Here is a 19,605-nt window from a genome sequence, read left to right as displayed (position 1 = left end):
CAAATATGCTGCCCTGCCTGGCTTATTAATTACCAATCACTGTGACTCACAATTAAGATTACTCACAATTAAGATTACTCACATTATGATTGCGTAGACCTCTAGTTGCCATACCTGTAAATTTACATTTACATTAAAATAACTAACACTTCAACAATAACAACAAAATCAATCTTTCCAACTCTCTATGCATGCCTTACTAAGACCGCTAACTTTGTCAAGAAAACAAATACAGTTTTCTGAATCACAATAGCCCCTGAAAATGTAAACAAAGAGTACAAAAATTCAAGGCAAAGTCTGTTAAATTTCCTTGATAACATAGAAAAATGATAATTTATAAGGTTGATTTATCTCTGAGATCAAACTTTTTCTACAAAGGTCCAGAGAGTAAATAAGTTTATCAGGCCATAGTCCTGTTTAAACTCTGATGTTATATTGTGAATACAGCCTGACAATACTTAAATGAATGGATGTGGCTGCATTCCAGCAGAGTTTATTTACTAAAACAGGTAATGGATAGGATTGGCGCCACAGGGAGCATTTTCCTGGTATCTACTTTAAACCAATGTTGATCTTCTTCAAACAGGAATATATTACACTAGCTGCAAACATAATTGAGCAAATATGATAACAGTGAAGGGACAAGTGATAATTTCATACCACTTTGCAGAAATCAATATTCTCATAATTAATCACTAACTCTTTATATAAGTTCTTATGAGTACATATCTTTATGTTTTTATACTAAGGACTGAATCCAGAGGTGATTTCCCACTGAGCCACATCCCCAGACCTTTTGGGGGTTTTAAATTTTTTATATATTTATTTTTTAGTTATAGTTGGACACAATATCTTTATTTTATTTATTTATTTTTATGTAGTGCTGAGGATCAAACCCAATACCACACATGTTCTAGGCAAGCACTCTACCACTAAGCTACAACCCCAGCTCTAAAATTTATTTTAAAAACAATTAAAATGAATGCTAAGTGCAACTGTAAAAGGAAAATATAGAGTTTGACCAGCCAGATTCAATAATCTTTTATTCATTATTCTAATAACAATGAGAAAAGCTCACCAACACATGGTTATGATTTATGATTACTCAAAATGCAAAAGTAGACCTTCAAAGTATGTTTAACTGAGAACACAAAAAATTTGTTCCTTGGGTTACTTATCAAAATCTTTGATGAGAAAACTTAGTTTTGCCAAAATACTTTTAATTTAGAAAGTGAAACCAAAAACCTTCTTGACACATCATGTGTCTGTTTATTTTAAAATACATTTTTTATGTTGTATGTGACAGCCTGGTGAAGTAGATGTCATATGTTTAAGGTACAAAAGGATGGGAGCCATTTTAATAAAGTAAAAGCATTTGTGACTATTCACATACTAAATTCAAGACCACTTTTAAACAAAATATATTTGAGCTCTATGATTACTGAAAGAGAAAATGCTCACATTGCTCACAGGAATAATTGATATTATACAGAGGGAAATAAAATTAAATAAGAAAAGTATGTAAGATCCCTTGACACCAAAAACTTAGTCCATAAAAGGAAAAATTAATAAACTGGACCTCATCCAAACTTAAGCCTTTGTTCTGGAAATATCTCTGTGAAGAGGTTGGAAAGACAAGCTACAAATTAAAAGAATATACTTTCAAACCACATATCTAAAGGATTAGTATTTAAAATATATAAAGAACTCTCAAAACTCAACAGTTAAAAATGCAAATAGAAAATGAACAAAATGCATGAACGGACATTTCACTAAAGGGGACCTAGAGATGGCAAATGTGCAAGTGAAAAGATATTCAACATGATTAGCTATTCAAAAATCACAAACTAAAATTATGGGAAGATATTTTATAAACCCGTTGGAATGGCTAACTTAAAAAACAGTGACAATGCCAAATGCTGGCAAGGATGAGGAACACTCATACATTGTTAATGAGGATGTAAAAAAATCATACAGCCACTGTAGAAAAGTTTGACAGTTCCTTAGAAAACTAAATATGTAACTATCAAACAACCCAGCAATTGTTCTTTTGGGCAATTAAACCAAAGAAAGGAAAATTAATGGTCACAGAAAAATATGTATGTAGTATTTCATAGGATCTTTATTTATAATAGCCACACCCCAAAAAAAATAAGACCCCAGAAACAGCAGATATCTTTTGAGAAGAGAATGATTATAAACACACATCAGTACTAGGGAATACTACTCAGCAATGAAAGGAACACAATATTGATAAAGGATACATTCTCTACATGAATCTCCAGGAAATTATGCCATTTTACAAATGGTTACATACTGTGTGATTCCATTTATTCAGCATTCTTAAAATGACAAGACAACAAATATGGAAAACAGATCAATGATTCCCAAGTGGCCAGGGAGGTAGGGAGATGTCTGTAGTTTGCCTCTGGTGATCATACCAATCTACAAAAGAGTTCATGTTAAAACTGGTGAAATCAGCTAGGCTCAGTGACACACACCTGTAATCCCAGAGGCTGAGACTGGAGGATTCCAAGTTCCAGGCCAACCTGGGCAACTTAGTGAGACCTTGTCTCAAAATAAATAAATAAAATAAAGAGGGCTGTGAACTCAATGGTATAGCATCCCTGGGTTCAATCCCCAATACCACCACCAAAAAAAACAAAAACAAAAACAAAAAACCCACTGGTGAAATCTGAATAAAATGGTCAGACTGTATCTATTTCAATTTCTTGGTTGTGATGTTATAATATAGTTATGCATGATGTTACCATTATATATATTATATGTATCCCCAATGGTAACATCATGCATAACTATATTATATATATGAGACAATCTACAACTATGTCAAAATTCAAAGTCAAGAAAAAAAGAATATGTAAGACAAGTCTTTTTTGCTAAGGGCTCAGCAATTGAAAGTCAATGAAGGAAACAAAAGTAATTCTGAATAGTCTATAGGCTATAGTTAATAATCATCTCCTCCCTTATGGAACCTTAACTTCCCCCAGGATTTTGTTTTTGTCTCTGGTTTGGTTCTTGTGTTTTGTTGTTGCTTGTGGTACTGGAGATCAAACCCAGGGCCTCACACATGCTAGGCAAGTGCTCTACCACTGAGCTATATCCTTAGCCCTCGCTGCCACTTTCAATAACAATTAAACGCACATACATCTGTCTTTTCACAACCCCACCACGATCCCAGACTACATACTAAAAAGTAGAGGCTGTCTTCATAACCATAGTATTTTGAGGGCCTGGCACAAAATAAGTGACAGATGAGGGAACAAGCTAATTGAGTGAATAAACACAATGAATGAGATGTTTGCATATTCTTTTAAAGTTCTTAGCCAATAACAATTATAAGGCAGTATGTATACATTTCCTTACAAATTTCTAAAAGCAATGGAAGATTAAAAACCAGTGTGGTATGTGTGTGTGTGTGTGTGTGTGTGTGTGTGTGTATGTATGTATGTATATATTTCTTTCATTTACAAACAGAAGTTAACAATATGTCTGACTTTTGTAAAATGCTTCCCAATTTATAGACTTCCACATATAGTAAGGAAGTCACTAAGTTACAATGAATTAGGAATTAAGTATATTTTAATTGAAGCTAGCATATGCAGACCTTTGAGGAAAACATTCTAAATAGCAAATGATATATCAGGATTTATGACAAAGTCTCAATGTAAAGTGCATCACACACACACACACACACACACATATTCATCATATCTGTTGAGTATGAGTACAGAATTCAAATTGAGGAACTTCCAGATTATTCTACCAACTGTCTGAAGACACTTTAAAATGTGAAAACCAAGAAAGGTAAAATGACTTGTTCAAGGTTACTATAAGTAGAGCTGGAACTAGTACCTGAGCCTCTCCAGAGTCCCAACTCATTTTCTTCTCACTGAATTGGGCAAGATTCTTTGTCCAGCCATCTCATCTCTGACCCAAACACTCAAACAAAAACTTAAACTGAATCATTTGTGTTTTTTTTTTTCAAATAGGGGTTTTCCAAAACACACAGAGACACACACACATACACAAAAGTGAATGTACTCAAAGTTAATTGTTGCATTACACTTTCCATGGATTTTTTTAGGTGTCAAATTACTTATGGTCTGATAAGGCACTCTAGTCTAAGATGGAAGTGTACTGACATTTCAATGTTTCATCTGCCACCTAAATGGCAGAGAGTGTTAATTGTAACAGGAATCTCACATGTCTCAGCTTTTAACTCAACTGAAAAGATGAGTTATTTTACAATTTAAGGAACAGACCTTACACCATTAAAATCTTGATTGGTATGCTTATTGGCAGTACACTTGCTGTGTTATATCTCAAGAACATTTAATACTGTTGTTAGAAGCAAAATAAAAGAAAAACTCAAGTTACAAACAATGATGGAAAAGTTTTCTAGGGTTAAATCTCCGTTATGCAGCAACATGTTAATAAGCACTAATTTAGAGGTACAAGAATAAAAACACTAGAAGGAAACTTAGTTATGGTCTACACCAACATCCTTATTTTTGCAGAAAAGGAAACTGAGCAGTTGATTAAACAATTAACCAACAAATCAAACTGCTTAGTTTTTCAATGGGGTTCATTTCAGTGTTATTTTACACTTATTCTGCATTTCACCATCATTTCTCAGAGTGAGGATGAACTTTTTTTAAGGGTGAAAAATAGCGAATAAAACAAGTTAATTTCAAGAGGGTGAAAAAAATGCCATTGAAGGAGGAGATGCTGGAGTAAAAAGAGAAATGACGTCTTATTTCAAATATGTAACCGCTTGATGGGTTTAGGCAATGAATCATATTCTCCTAGGTTTTTCTGTATCTATAGACTTCAGCCACAGTTCTTTTGGGTACTCAAATGAGAGGAAGAGGAAGTGAATAAAGCTAATACTAAATACACAGCAGCAAGTGAAGGCAGGGATGTAGATATAAAGGACGGGGTTGGGGGTGGGGGAAAGCATGCTTTTGCTGGAATCCATCTGTTTTCTAGCATCACCTTTTAAAGGTATGGATGTTAACAGGATATAGGCATCTCTCAAATTCGAGAGGGCGGATGCTTCTGTAGCCAGAAGGACCCCTGGCTCTCAGTTAGAGAGTGACTGGGAGGGGACAAAATGGAGCTGAGGTCTAGGGGCGCCCTAAAGGTCGTTTGGAGGTCTAGCAAGCATTTGATGTGCTCCTCTCAAAAGGGTCTTGGCAAAGACTCATACTCCTATCAGGACGATGACTTTTGGCCTTGGGTCACGATAAGCGGCAAAAAGAGGCAAGCCAATTCGCGAGGACCCCAACCTCTACCAAAGGAGAAGATAGTGACCTCAGGAATCTTCCTGGCCTCAGGAGAGGCAAGAGGGTAGATTGGCCGGGCTCAGGAAGAAAGCGAGCGGATTCGGGGAAAAGGAATATCCACCTAGCCTCCTCCTGGCTCAGGTAAGCTATGCTAACCCCCAGGCAGCTGGAGCCCAGACACCAAAAGGCAGGAGTGCCGGGGCCACAGCCTTGTTATCAGGGGTTACTCACCCAAGGCGCAGCCTTCCACGTCTTCGCTGCCGGCCGGCGCCTAGCCCTCGGGAAGCTCACGAAAGGGAGCCGCGTGCCCGCGAGCACTAAGGCAAGGAGGGGCGCGCCGCGGAGGCCAGAGAAAAAGCCGCAGCAGCGGCGCGCGCACCCAGACAGCCGGCGGGGGCGGGGCGCGGCGGGAGCCCGGAAAAGACGCGCCCGGAGGGGCGGGAGGAGCGGGGGCACGCGGTGGTGTGGCTGAGCCGGCCGAATCGCAGGCGGCAGACGGCTCGGCCCACCCACATGCCCGCCCCCACTCGCCCGGGACGTCAGCCGAAAAGGCGGAGCAGAGCGGGCTCCAGCTGTAAAGGAAGGGTGCTGAGGGGGCGCGGAGGCGGCTAACGGCTCCTTGCGGGTTGCCGCTGCTCTCTGACTTGGTGGCAGTGCTGTCGAGTGTGTTTCCAAAGAGCCTTGTGCGTAATTGCGGAGAGATGCAGAACCGGCCCACGCCCACACCTGCTTCGGCGGACTCCACCCCAGGTTGACAGTTCCCTTGAGGTTGTTTGCCAGATTCCCTTTAAAGAGACTTATCTTTGGATTTCATTGCTCTTCCTTTACAGAGAGATCTTAACACTCTGACTGAAGGCATTCCTTCTTCTGGAAGCCTGAGCTAATGTTCTCATCCGTTTATCTTGCCTCTCACTGCGTCAAGATCCCCACTCCCGCCCGCTAATGAAATAATCACAACGATGCAGGGTTTTCACGTTACGCCTTCCTTTTCCACGACCATGTAATGGCAAAAGAACTCAGAACTGATAAGAAAAAGTCACTGCAGCACTGTGACATCTTAATGGCCCTAGTCGTTGTGAATAAGCCAATCCTACAAACGCCTTTCCCAAGAGATTCAAGAAATTATACTGGTAAAAATAAAATTCCAGTGAACTGTCTCAGGACTTAAAAAGGGACAGACGAAACTACAAATGAGCCAGGACAAACTGCCAAGAATATATCACCAAACGAAATAAATGTCAAGTATTCTTCCAGTTCCCTGGTGCATAATGGTGGACTAGCTTCCTCTTCCTGCTGATAATGGGCATTTCACTTTGCTTGCTATTTTCCATTTCCCCATAGAATTACCAGATATGCCTCACCCTCTCAAATTACAAACTACAATACTTCTTAAAAGTGCGCATCAAAACCATCTGGAGCTCTTGTTCGAATATGGGTACCTATATAACCCCTATATGTTTTGATCAGGATTTAAATGAGACTAAACATTTTGAGTTTTTAATAAGCATCCCAGGTGACAAATCGGGGGCTAGTTGAGAGTACAGAGCTACAGTTTTTGTGTGTTACTGCTCTAAAGCCATAGTACGCATTTAATTTCCAACTGACCCGGTCACTTAAACCTAATTTGCCTATAAATTTTGCTGAGGCAGTCATGCAGTTTCCTTATTCAAGATTGACCTAGAAAGTTTAGGACTTCAAACAACAGGTTTAATTGTCATCTTTAATTTTATGAGATCTTGTTATTAATCCCAGAAATAGGTAATCGTTTCTCAGGGATGAAATTCACTGGTTACCTAGAGTATACAGAGAACTGACATCTGTAGTGGGGTTAAACAAAAGTTGGAAGAATGATCATCCCTGCCCTCAATACACTTAGTAGAAATAAAACAAACACAACATAGACCCAGTATAACACAAAAATCAATATGTTAGACTGAGATTAAAAAAAAACTTGTAATTAAAGGGTACTTTTGCCAGTTTCCTTTATTATCATTCTCTTGGCCCAGAAATTTCATTTAGGTAATTCATCTAAACATTGAGTCCTCAGTTTTCTGAGTTTCCTCCAAATTTACAAGATACAGGGGAAAGAAGTAACAAAAGCCTGATGATCCTTTGTTGTGGTGGTTGGTTGTTTGTCTATGTGTCTACAATATATGTATATGCATATGTACATGATATAAATATATTTATCAGACCAACAACACTGTACTTTCAAGATCTTTATTATTTAAACTATTATTAATGCCCCCAGTTTTGGCATCTTTATTACCTACCATATCTCACCTTTTCCTTCATATTTAACCAGAATGAAGAAGAAAATCTTTAAAAAGGAAACCAAATATATCTGCCCTATTTTCAGCTCTTTCTTTTTCACATTTTGGAAGTCAAAACAAACCTTTTATTTCTTGTCATCAGAAAATCTCCAACAGGCCTAGGGCTGTAGCTCAGTGGCAGAGCGCTTGCCTAGCATGTGTGAAGCACTGGTTTGATCTTCAGCACCACATTAAAAAATAAATTAATAAACAATGATATTGTATGTCCATCTACATCTAAAAATATATTTTTAAAAAATCCTCCAAGAAGCTGGGTATGGTGGTGCATGCTTGTCATTCCAGTGGCTTGGGAGGTTGAGGCAGGAGGATCCTGAGTTCAAAGCCAGCTACAGCATCAGTGAGGCACTAAGCAACTCTGTGAGACCCTGTCTCTAAATAAAATACAAAATAGGGCTGGAGGTGTGGCTCAGTAGTCTAGTGCCTCTGAGTTCAATCCCAGTACCAAAAAAAAAAAAAAAAACCCTCCAAGAACTACCACACAAGAGCAAAATATTCCCCAGGCAGCTTGTCAAACATTTCAGAGAAAATACTTGTACCATTGTTTACTAGTTAGGAAGACAGAGATTACCCCTTTTTAAAAGATGAAGAAACAGATGCAAATAAAATAACTAGTGACAGAGCCTGGATTTCCTACCACACCAGGAGGCTTGCTATTACATCAGCCTCACTAAGTAATGCATCCACTCAGAACTATCAATTCAGTTAGAAACTGAATAGATAAATATATGGAAATGGAAGAGTTAGGGAAATATACAGTGCTATTGAAAAATACAACATAAAAACACTGAAAAGATGAAAATTAAACTTTCCAAAGCTACATAGAATTTAACAGGACCACTCCATTGGCAGGCACTGATATCTAGGCCTTGCCTATTTTGCTCTTCTGTAACAAGAAGCTGAAACAGATAGCCAGGCTGCTCTTGGCATTAGTTATTTATGGAAGAACAGAAAACAACTGTTCTTCATTAACTGTATAATAAACCTTTGCGTGCTAATCCTTATTCACAGGCTTGTAGAATAATAATTCAACTACAAGCAGTAGGACTTTATAATATTTGCCTAGACAAGTTATTGTTAGGGTCTGCCATTATCAAAACTTGTTTTTTTGCAGCACTAATAACCAGTACCAATACTGTCTTTAGTGGTGTGTCTGAAACAACTAGTGAAATCAGAAACCTAGGCAGATCTTACTGTGAATATAAATAACTTAAGATACTCCTTTCAAAAATGGACGAAGGAAGGGCTGAGTGTAGCTCAGTGGTAGAGCACTTGCCCAACCACACTTGAAACCCAAAATCAGTCTTCATCACCACAAAGGAAAAAATATAAAATGGTCAAAGGTGTAGTAGGTAGTCCTAAATATAAGTTTGGAGAAATGATTAATTTTTTTCAAACAAACATTTCCCTACATTCCAGTACATTTTACCAGTTTTAAAACTAATTTGAAAGACAAAAACTAATGGAAAGACACTAATGACCCTGAATGGGAAGATGCAATATTATAAAGAGTCAGGTCTTCCCAAATTAATCTATAAAGTCAGCGAAGTTTAAATCAAGATCCTAGCATAGTTTTAATGGGACTTAATTTCAGTCTCTCTCATGAAACTCATTCATTGTCTTTTTATTTTTATTTTTATTTATTTTTTTTTTATTTTATTGTTGGTCGTTCAAAACATTACATAGTTCTTAATACATCATATTTCACAGTTTGATTCAAGCGGGTTATGAACTCCCAACTTTACCCCGTATTCATTGTCTTTTTAAAGCTAATTCCTATCCCCCCTAAATAAAATTCTCTGCAATTATCCTTGAAAATTGCCTTAGGAACCTTTTCAAAAAGAAAAAAAAAATTCTATTGTCCACAAGCCAAAATGGAGTGAAATGTGCTGTGATTGGCATTAAAACCTGCAAGAATGTTACCTTATATGTTTGCCCACTCTTTGTAATGGTTCTGGCGTAGTAATGTTAGGAGAAATAATAGAGCATCAGCCTCGTATCTCATCCAAATCTTTCTTTCTTTCATATATAAGAATATTCCAATATGTGCCATTTTTTTAAATACTTAATTTTTAGTTGCAGTTGGACACAATACCTTTATTTTATTTATTTATTTTTATGTGGTGCTGACTGAAAGGATAAATGAAACTGAAGTTAAAATGTAAAGGACCGGGTATTGTAAAGTTTCTAAGCTGCAAAGCCTGAGTTAAAATGTAAAGGACCAGGTATTGTTAAGTTTCTATGCTACACTCAAAGCCTGAAATTCCTGTAGCTGTTAGGACAATTCCCGGTACTGCCCATTAAATAATCCCCCCTGACCACTTAGTTGTTTAACAACTTGGACCCTGTGCAGCTAGGCACGTAGGCACCTCAGAGCCCAAACCAATCAGTTTGAATGTATCCCCCTCCTTAGGAATGACCTATCACTCCAGCCCAACCTGTTCCCGCCAATGAATGTACTAATCATGTTTGAGAATTGTTGTTTGATTTTCCCGCAGTGTATGGTGATTTGTTGAAGGGGACTATGATGTATGTAAAGTCCCTGCCCTCCCTAAAGAAGTGTACTTAAGCACTGCTCAACCCCTGCTCGGGGTTCTTGGCCTCTCTCCCTTCTTGAGTGAGCACGGAGCCCCAGTGCGCTGGATCCTCAATAAACCCCCTTTTGCTGTTGCATGAGTCGGTCTCTTGGTGGTCTCTTCCTCCGTCGTTCGCCGGTCCCTTACACTGACGATTGAACCCAGGGCCTTGCACACACTAGGCAAGTGCTCTACTGCTGAGTCACAACCCCAGCCCCCCCCCCAGTATGTGCCATTTTTAAAGACCAGTAAAATAACAAAAATTTTAAATGTTCCTTACCCCAAATCATCAACCACTAGAGCTGGGGGCCCGAGGAGCAGAGTAGCAGAGGAGAAACCATATGGGTTTTGGACTTAGGCCAGCCACCCTACACCACATTGCATGACTTCTTTCTTAACCTCAGCCTTTTCATTTGTAAACTGAAAAGAATAATGGTACCTTACTCATAAGGCTTATCTGAGGGAAAATTAAATGAAATTGTGCTTATAAAACACCTGATTTATGGCAAGTGTATAGAAAATGGTGGCTATTGATTACCAAGTTCAACCTCCTTGCTTTACAGATGGGGGGGGGGGCGGGGAGTAAATTACAACCAGAACAGTCTTTCCCCATATTCTTTTATTATCATATAACTCTCATTAAAGCTAAGGGCTAAAGTCCTTGAGAAGTGGTCTACAGCCACTTCATTCACTAAATCACTGTCTAATTTCCAAGCCAATCCTCATTCCCTTCAATCCTTCAATATTCCCTTATGCCTTCTATGAAATGGACAAATCCCATATTTATATCCAAATATTCACTCTACTTGAGCCTTCAGAAATATATTTAAAGCAATCCTTCTTCAAACTTAAATATTGTAATAAAACTGTCTGATTCATTTGGACTCTACATGATGCCTGGCATAAGCCAAGTTATTGTTATTCAAATAGAAATCTTAAACAACATGTTCAAATAATACAAGCCAACATTCATTAAGCATTTACTATATGCTAGCTTATACACCAAGCACATTGCATGCATTAGTTTATTTAACCCTCAGAAAATCCTGAGGTCAATACCATTATTATTTCACAGGAAAACATGCATATAAATGAATAAGTAATATTTTACACTTCCATCTCAATATCACATAAATACACCTAAAAGAGAAGAAAAATTTCATTTTGTAACATCTTACTTCTATATTAGATCAAGTGTGAACCCCTCTCATGAGATGACATTTATAGCAAATACTTTGAAGGTGAACCCATAGATTTTAAGGGAGTCATTTTTAGCTATTATGTACACTAATCCAGACCACCTATAAAACAACTTTCAGTATTTATGAAATAGTTAAGCAAATCTGATTTTGTCATCACAGGGCAAAGATTTAAGCAGGTGATCTAGATCAGTTTATGACTCAGTTTCTCTCTTTAGCTATATTGAGTTATGGTGAAAATTAGCCCCTATGTAAATAAAATGTAGTCCAGCTCTTTGTAGCTGTGTTGTCACTGTATATGGACTTAATAGATTCCTCAAATGATATTTATAAAGTAAACTTTCAAGAGCCTCCAACTCAGAATGTATGAGTGCCAGTTTCTTCATATCCTTGCCAAATGCCAAATTGGAATATTAACAATTTAAAAATATTGCCAATCTGATAGGCAAAAAAATGCTACCTCATTGTTGCATAATTTGCTTTCATTAAAAAATGTTTAATAACATTCTATATCTGTTTATAAAAGTAATAATTACTCATTGTTGCAAATATGGAAAACACAAAAATATGTAAAGAATGATTTTTAAATTTACACTTCTAGCACCCTGAGGACAGCTGTTAATATTCTTGTTTTTCTGGGGGGGGTGTACCAGGGATTAAGCTCTGGAGCACTTGACCACTGAGCCACATCCCTAGCCCTATTTTGTATTCTATTAGAGACAAGGTCTCACTGAGTTGCTTAGCACTTCATTAAATTGCTGAAGGTGGCTTTGAACTCAAGATCCTCCTGCCTCAGCCTCCCAAGCCAAGCCACTGTGATTACAGGCTTGTGCCACCATGCCAAACAAAACTGTTAATATTCTGAAATTCCATTTACCAGTTTCTTCTTTTTTAATAGTTATTTTTTAGTTGTAGTTGGACACAATACCTTTATCATGTTTATTTTTATGTGGTGCTAAGGATCAAACCCAGGGCCTCACACGTGCTAGGCAAATGCTCTATAGCTCAGCCACAACTCCAGCCCACCAGTTTCTTCTTAAGCACGTTTTTTTCCCTTAAAATTGGAACTATTTTATAAAGATAGTACTTTTTTTACTTAACGTTAAACATGAGTTCTCCTGAAAGTTTCTTAAAGTTCTTTAAAGACATAATATTCAAGAATGTGTAACACTCTAGCATTTGAGTGTCACGTAACATATTTAATCATTATTACTCCATTGTTTGTGGAACATTTAGGTTGGTACCCCAATATTTCTGTATTAATGGTAAAATATATACAAACATGCTTTAAAATAAATTTGTATCGCTTTCTAATTTATTAGAACCCCTAGATGTAAATTTACTAAATTAAATTATATATTTTAGGTAATTGACTCAGCATCAAATATTCTTCCTCTGATTTTCAAGGAAATTGAAAATAATTTATAGTTATAATTCTGTTGATAAGAAGATCACCAGTAAGAAAACAAAATGATGCACTAGTGCTATAAAATAACAAAGGTGGGGCTGGGGTTGTAGCTTAGCGGTAGAGCACTTACCTTGAACCTGTGAAGCCCTGGGTTTGATCCTCAGCACCATATAAAAATAAATAAATGAAATAAAGGTATTGTGTCCAACTACAACTAAAAAATATGTATAAAAATCACAAAGGCAATTTTATCTTTTGTAGAAGAACTGGAAAACTTTAGTGTTGTTGGATATGTCATTCTTTTTTCTTTACATCTCCTGAATTTCCAATGTTAATTGAACAATTTCTCTCAATGCCAATGTTATACAAATTTTTTCTTAAATTGTCTTGAAAATTTTTAATGTTTAATTTTTTAAAGTACATCTTAGGACTACATCCATTTAGAAATTACTTTTGAATATGATGAGGCAGGATCCAATATGTTTTTCTTCTATGGATATGGATACCTAAGGGTGCAGAAGTACATTATTTTAAAATCATAATTTATCCCAATGATTTGATATAACATTACTATGATTAAATTTGTATAAATAATTATTTATTCTCTATACTCTTCTATTTACCTACTTTATTTATATAATATCATAATCACAAAAATAATTTCAAATAAAAAGTAATGATTCTTTATTATTTATATATGACAGCGGAATGCATTACAATTCTTTTTACACATATAGAGCACAATTTTTCATATCTCTGTATATAAAGTATGTTGACACCAATTCATGTCTTCATACCTATACTTTGGATAATGATGTCCATCACATTCCACCATCATTTCTAACTCCCTGCACCCTTCCTTCCCCTCCTACTCCTCTGCCCTATCTAGATTTTCTCTATTCCTCCCCTACTCCCTCTTCCTACCCTGCTATGAATCAGCCTCCTTATATTAGAGAAAACATTCGGCTTTTGGTTTTTCTGGGATTAGCTAACTTCACTTAGAATTATCTTCCCTAACACCATCCATTTTCCTGCAAATGCCATGATTTTATTCTCTTTTATTGCTGATTAATATCCCATTGTGTATTTATGCCACATTTTTTTAAAAATCCATTTATCTATTGAAGGGCATCTAGATTGGTTCCACAGTTTAACTATTGTGAATTGTGCTGCTATAAACATTGATGTGGCTGTGTCCCTGTAGTATGCTGTTTTTAAGTCCTTTGGGTATAGACCGAGGAGATGGATAGCTGGGTCAAATGGTGTTTCCATTCCCAATTTTCCAAGAAATCTCCATACTGCTTTACATATTGGCTGCACCAATTCACAGACCCACCAGCAGTGTATGAGTGTACCTTTTCCCCCATATCCTCGCTTATTGTTGTTTGTATTCTTTTTTATTTCTTTAAATCTAATTTTATACTTAATAGCTGCCATTCTGATTGGAGTGAGACAAAATCTTAGAGTGGTTTTGATTTGCATTTCTTAAAATAAAAAAAAAAATCTTTAAAAAAGCAACCAACCTAAAATAAATCATGTTTCAGGTCAAGTAAGAGGTCATTTCTTTCGTTCAGGATTTGAGTTGGGGAGATTTTTGTAGGGTTACAATATTTTAACATTCTACTGGGGTCAGGTGCAGGGATACATGCTTGTAATCCCAGTAACTCTGGAGGCAGAGGCAGGAAAATCAAGCTCAAAGCCAGCCTCAGCAGCTCAGCAAGGTCCTAAGCAACTCAGAGAGTCACTGTCTCCAAATAAAATATATACATATACATATACAAATACATACATATATATAAGGGAAGACTGGGGATATGTCTCAGCAGTTAATCACTCCTGGGTTCAATCCCTGGTGTTACGCTGTTTACCGGTGACAAGTCCTTGCTTCCACAGATGCTGAAGTATAACACCAGAGAAGCAGCCGAGGTAAGTTTAGAGTAGAAAGTAGAAGCTTTATTCAAGGACAGCAAAAAGACTTCTCCCCGGAGGAAGAAGGGGACCCAAAAGGCAGAATCCTTGGAAGGGGGAAGTCTTCCCTTTTTATATCTAAGGTCTTCTTTTAGTCTTCCCACATTCACGTCCTTTGTTTCACTCTATCCTGCAGCGATAAAAAGCAGGTGGGAAGGCCAAAAGGTAGGAAATAGGTGGACCAGAGATGTAATCTGGGCAGGAAGGGCCTGGGGCGGTTTTGGATTAGCACTTCACTGTTTGCTGGGAGCTGTTTCATTAACAGTTCTTTGGGAGGGGTTCCGAGCCTTGGGCACATTAGCATTTCAATTTCCCCAAGAGCTGCTCTGGTTTCCTGGACTCCTTTCTCTATAAAGGTCTCTGTTTTCTTTATCTTACTCGACCTTAGACCCGATTTACCTAACTACACTAACTACCTATCTTTAAATCTGGCTTCACTGGTACCCCAAAACAAACAAAAAACATTTTACTGAGGGTGGGGAAAGCAGGAGGATTAGAGAGCAGAATTAAACAGAACACACTAACCTTAAAAGATTCTTCAACTTTAATTATACCCCCTTATCCCTACTCCATACTATGCACATTTACATATATCCATACTATATATCACAGCATTGTGTAGAAGCTGCTGCTTTTTTTCAGAAATAAACAAACTGACCTAAGGTTCAAAGAAAGACTTAAACACAGAAACACAAGAAAAGCATTGAGGCAAAATATACCTGTAAAGTAACATAAATAAATAAATAAGAAGTAATAAAAATATCAGGAACAGGAATGTAGGAAATGCAGATAATAATTATCTCCTGATAAAAGTTCTCTAATAGTGAATTTTGATAGAGCCTTTATCTGCTGCAGTGTTCAAATGTGTAAACCACTAAAACTGGAAATGAACAGTATTAATGCATTGATCCTGTAGACTACACTCATCTGAGATGACAATTCTTGCCCTTGTTATTGGCAACTGTGGTTTCTGATGAGGAGTTGGGAGAAATGACCTACCTGAGAAGGATTATGTTACATTTAGGTTCATAGAATGGGCTGGGTATAATCTTGGGATTAAAATTAAAAGCCAATGGCAATTAGTTGACCTGGAGCTCACTGGATCGTATCTTAGAAGGCCTGTAGGAAAACCACTACAGTGGCAGGATAGAACCACCTCAGTGTGTATTATGATTGTCCAACAAGAGAAGGGGAGGAAAAGAGGCATCTCAAAACCCAGTGCTGGGCTGGGGCTGTATGTAGCTCAGTGGTAGAGTGCTTGTCTAACAGTGTGAGGCACTGGGTTTGATCCTCGGCATCACATAAAAAATAAATAAGTAAAATAAAGTACTGTCCATCTACAACTAATTAAAAAAAAACACAGTGTTTTTCTATGGAAAACAAAAATGTCAAGGTGTCTTCACTTGAGGTCACAGAATTTATGGAATGAAAGACTGGAAAAGTTCAGAAGATGAGAAATACTTTAGCCACTGACTGGGGAATAGAGCTATATCCTGTCTGAGCCAGTCACGCTGTGTTTTATAAACAAATATCTATGACACACATTGCAAAACATAGATTAAGAAACCTTGAGGCAAAGGGAAGATCATCACATGTACAAATGTTGGTCAGGACAAGCAGAGCATGACTTCACACTTGAAACTTCGTGTCCTTGGGCCCAGTATTCTGTTAATTCAGATTTGACAGAAGCAAGCAACTGTTTTACTTTCTATATATAAAAGCAAATGTTTTACTTTCTATACATGCAAACAACAACAAAAACAAAAATTGCATTTGCCTTTGAAATTTAAAGTACCTAACATACATTTCTCAAATACAATTTTAGAGCTGTAAAAGACTTTACAGATTATGTAAGAGTTCAGTTATTTCTTTATTTACAAATGAGGAAACTGGGGCTGCAAGAGGTTAAGTAAATTCATGCATGGCTATAAACCTAGTTATCTTGGAACTGAGGACTAGAAGAACATAGATCTCCTGACTCTTGGTTGAATGTTCATTCCACTTTATCCACATTGCTTACCTCATAACAATTTCCCAGAGGGTTTACAATTTAACTGTAAGCCAAATTACTATAACCACATTTGTTAACATACCCTGGTTTGTTTGGATAAAATATCATCAGGAATATCTATGGAAAGCAGGAAAATATGATCTGTTCAATTAATGTGGAATGTGTTTGAGGAAACAAGTGGAATTTTTGAAGGGAATGATGATTTCTTATCCTTTACACAATTTGTTAAGGAAAAAACCCCAAACTTTTCAAGTTTCTTTGTCTGTTAACCTTAATGTGCTTAATCTAATTATTTGTAAAAGTTTACTACAGGTGGTACCTCCTTCATACCCAATGAATTGAGTCAAGAGGTTAATATTGAGTTTTTCCCATCAGCCATTACTTTTCTTATTTCCCTTTTTCCACTTTGATGTCATTAATATTTCATTTAATTGTATTAGCAAATATTTCAGGCCTGTAATCTTGACATCAGAAAGGAAGTTTCCACTGTTGCAGAAAATGTGAGATGTCTCAAAAAGTTAAACAGAATTACCACATAACCCAACAATTCCACTCCCAAATATTTATCCAAAATAACTGAAAACCAGTACTCAAAGACATTTGGGGCTTCTGCCAAATATAATTTTGTAATACTAGCTTTCTCATTCTTTGCTTCTGAACTTCCATTTTCTACACTACATATTAAAAAAACAGAAAGTTTAGAAATACTCTAAAGTGAAAAATAATCAATAATGAAAATGACCAACAAACATATAAAAAGATGCTCAGCATCATTAATCATCAAGGAAATACAAATCAAAAGCACAGTGAGATAACAGTTTATATACACCAGGGTGGCTATAATGATATAAGAAAACCCACCACTAAATAAAAGTGTTGGCAAAGATATGGAAAAATTGTAATCTTCTTATATTGCTCCTAGGAATTCAAAATTGTGCGGTTGCTTTGAAAACAGTTCAGCAGCTCCTTAAAAAGTTAAACATAGAGATTCAATTAGACTCCTAAATATTTACCCAAAGTAGCTGAAAACTGGTACTCAAAAACATATACACACATTTTCACAGCAGTACTATCCACAAGAGCCAAAAGGTGGAAATAGCACCAAATGTCTCTCAACAAATAATTGGGCAAATTGTTATATTCATACAAAGGAATTTTTTCATTCATTAAAAGAAATTATATAGCCAGGCATGGTGGTACAAATCTGTAAACCTGACAACTCAGAAGGCAGGAGGATCATGAGTTCAAAGCCAGCCTCAGCAACTTAGCAAGGCCCTAAGCAACTCAGTCTCTAAATAAAATAAAAAAAAGGGCTGGAGATGTGGCTCCATGGTTAAGTGCCTGGAGTTCAATCCCTGGTTCAAAAAAATAAAAAATAAAAAGGAATGAAGTACTCATAAGTGCTACAACATGGATGAATCTTGAAAGTAGTATGCTAAGAGAAAGAAGGAAGACACAGAAAATGACACATTTTGTGATTCCATTTAGATGAACTATCTGAAATACATTTATAGTGACAGGAAAGTAAAATAGTAGATACCAGGAGCTAAGGGGAAGGGAGACATTGTTTAGGGTGTAAGAAGTTTTACTTTGGAACCAAAGGAAGATTTTTGGACTAGATAGGGATGATGGTTTTACAACATTCTGTGTACTAAATTTCACTAAATTGTTTATATTCTTTGAATTTTACCTAAATAAATTATTATTTAAAAAAATAGGAGTTGGGGTTGTAGCTCAATGGTAGAGCACTTGCCTAGTATGTGTGAGGCACTGGGCTCTACCCTCATCACTACATAAAAGGAAGTAGTTAAAATAAAGGTATTGTTTCATTCTACAACTAAAAAATTTTTTTAAATATCTGCATTGAAAGCACAAAGCAAAAGATTGTAAACCTTATTTTTTCAAAAGTTCATGAAATGAAACATCAAAGAAGACACTGCTAGTAGTAATATCTCAGAAAACAAAATGGAATCAGTTAATTAAGTTCTCTTGGTAAAATTTGTGTTGAATGAGTTATGGGGTGATTATCTTGCTCATTTACCTCGGCTTATTTTCTTTTTTTATTTGTTCTTTTTAGATATACATGAAAGTAGGATGTATTTTGACATATACGTACATGGAGTATAGCTTCCCATTCTTGTGGTTGTACATGATGTAGAGTTTCACTGGTCATGTATTCATATATAAACATAGGAAAGTTATGTCCAATTCATTCTACTGTCTTTCTCATTCCCATCCCCCTCACCTCCCTTCACTCCCCTTTGTCTAATCCAATGAACTTCTATTATTCCCTTCCTTCTTATTGTGTGTTAGCATCTGCATATTAAAGAGAACATTCAGCGTTTGGTGTTTTTAGATTGGCTTATTTCACTTAGCACTATCATCTCTAGTTCCATCCATTTAGCAGCAAATGCCTTGGTTTGTTTTCTAAGAAGAATGTCTTCTGTATTTGCTTTGGATAGTAAGTTCTACAATATACTAACTTCATTTGCTTTACTAAAGTAGTATTTTTGTTTTTATCTAGCATTGTGTGTTTTTCTGCATCTCTTAAATAGGCAAGAACTAAGAATAAAATTAAAAAAATTTTGGTACCTGGGATTGAACCCAGGAGTGCTTAACCACTGAGCCACATCCCCCAGCCCTTTTTATGTTTTATTTTGAGACAATCTTGCTAAGTTGCTTAGTGCCTTGCTAAGTTGCTGCTGTGGATCCTCCTGTCTCAGTTTCCCAAACCACTACCCATAGTGGTTGAAATTTTAATTGTTTTTTAAAAATTCAGTGCTACATAATGTGATATAACAAGT

The 19,605-nt window shown here is 36.6% G+C and overlaps 1 protein-coding gene and 2 long non-coding RNA genes across 8 annotated transcripts in view; 2 read left to right on the top strand and 1 right to left on the bottom strand.

Annotated features, from left to right (window-relative positions):
- The window catches only part of Acsl4 (acyl-CoA synthetase long chain family member 4), an 82,747-nt gene extending 77,025 nt beyond the window's left edge, over positions 1–5,722 (bottom strand). For 4 of the 6 annotated variants that reach the window (XM_078034405.1, XM_078034406.1, XM_005323361.4 and 1 more), the window contains exon 1: positions 5,541–5,720. The gene's annotated coding sequence lies outside the window, so the exon portion shown is untranslated. Of the gene's footprint in view, positions 1–5,540 lie in introns of all 6 variants that reach the window. The other 2 variants (XM_078034403.1, XM_013357754.4) reach the window with 1 other exon arrangement.
- The window catches only part of LOC120889537 (uncharacterized), a 114,505-nt gene that overhangs the window by 55,799 nt on the left and 39,101 nt on the right, over positions 1–19,605 (top strand). The window lies entirely within an intron of this gene.
- LOC120889538 (uncharacterized) lies at positions 4,664–6,562 on the top strand. Its single transcript, XR_005733462.2, has 2 exons — positions 4,664–5,450; positions 6,140–6,562. It is a non-coding gene; the product is annotated as an uncharacterized LOC120889538 (long non-coding RNA).

The sequence above is a fragment of the Ictidomys tridecemlineatus genome, chromosome X (assembly GCF_052094955.1).
Source record: "Ictidomys tridecemlineatus isolate mIctTri1 chromosome X, mIctTri1.hap1, whole genome shotgun sequence".
Taxonomy (NCBI): domain Eukaryota; kingdom Metazoa; phylum Chordata; class Mammalia; order Rodentia; family Sciuridae; genus Ictidomys; species Ictidomys tridecemlineatus.
This window is presented reverse-complemented; position numbering and strand designations above follow the sequence as displayed.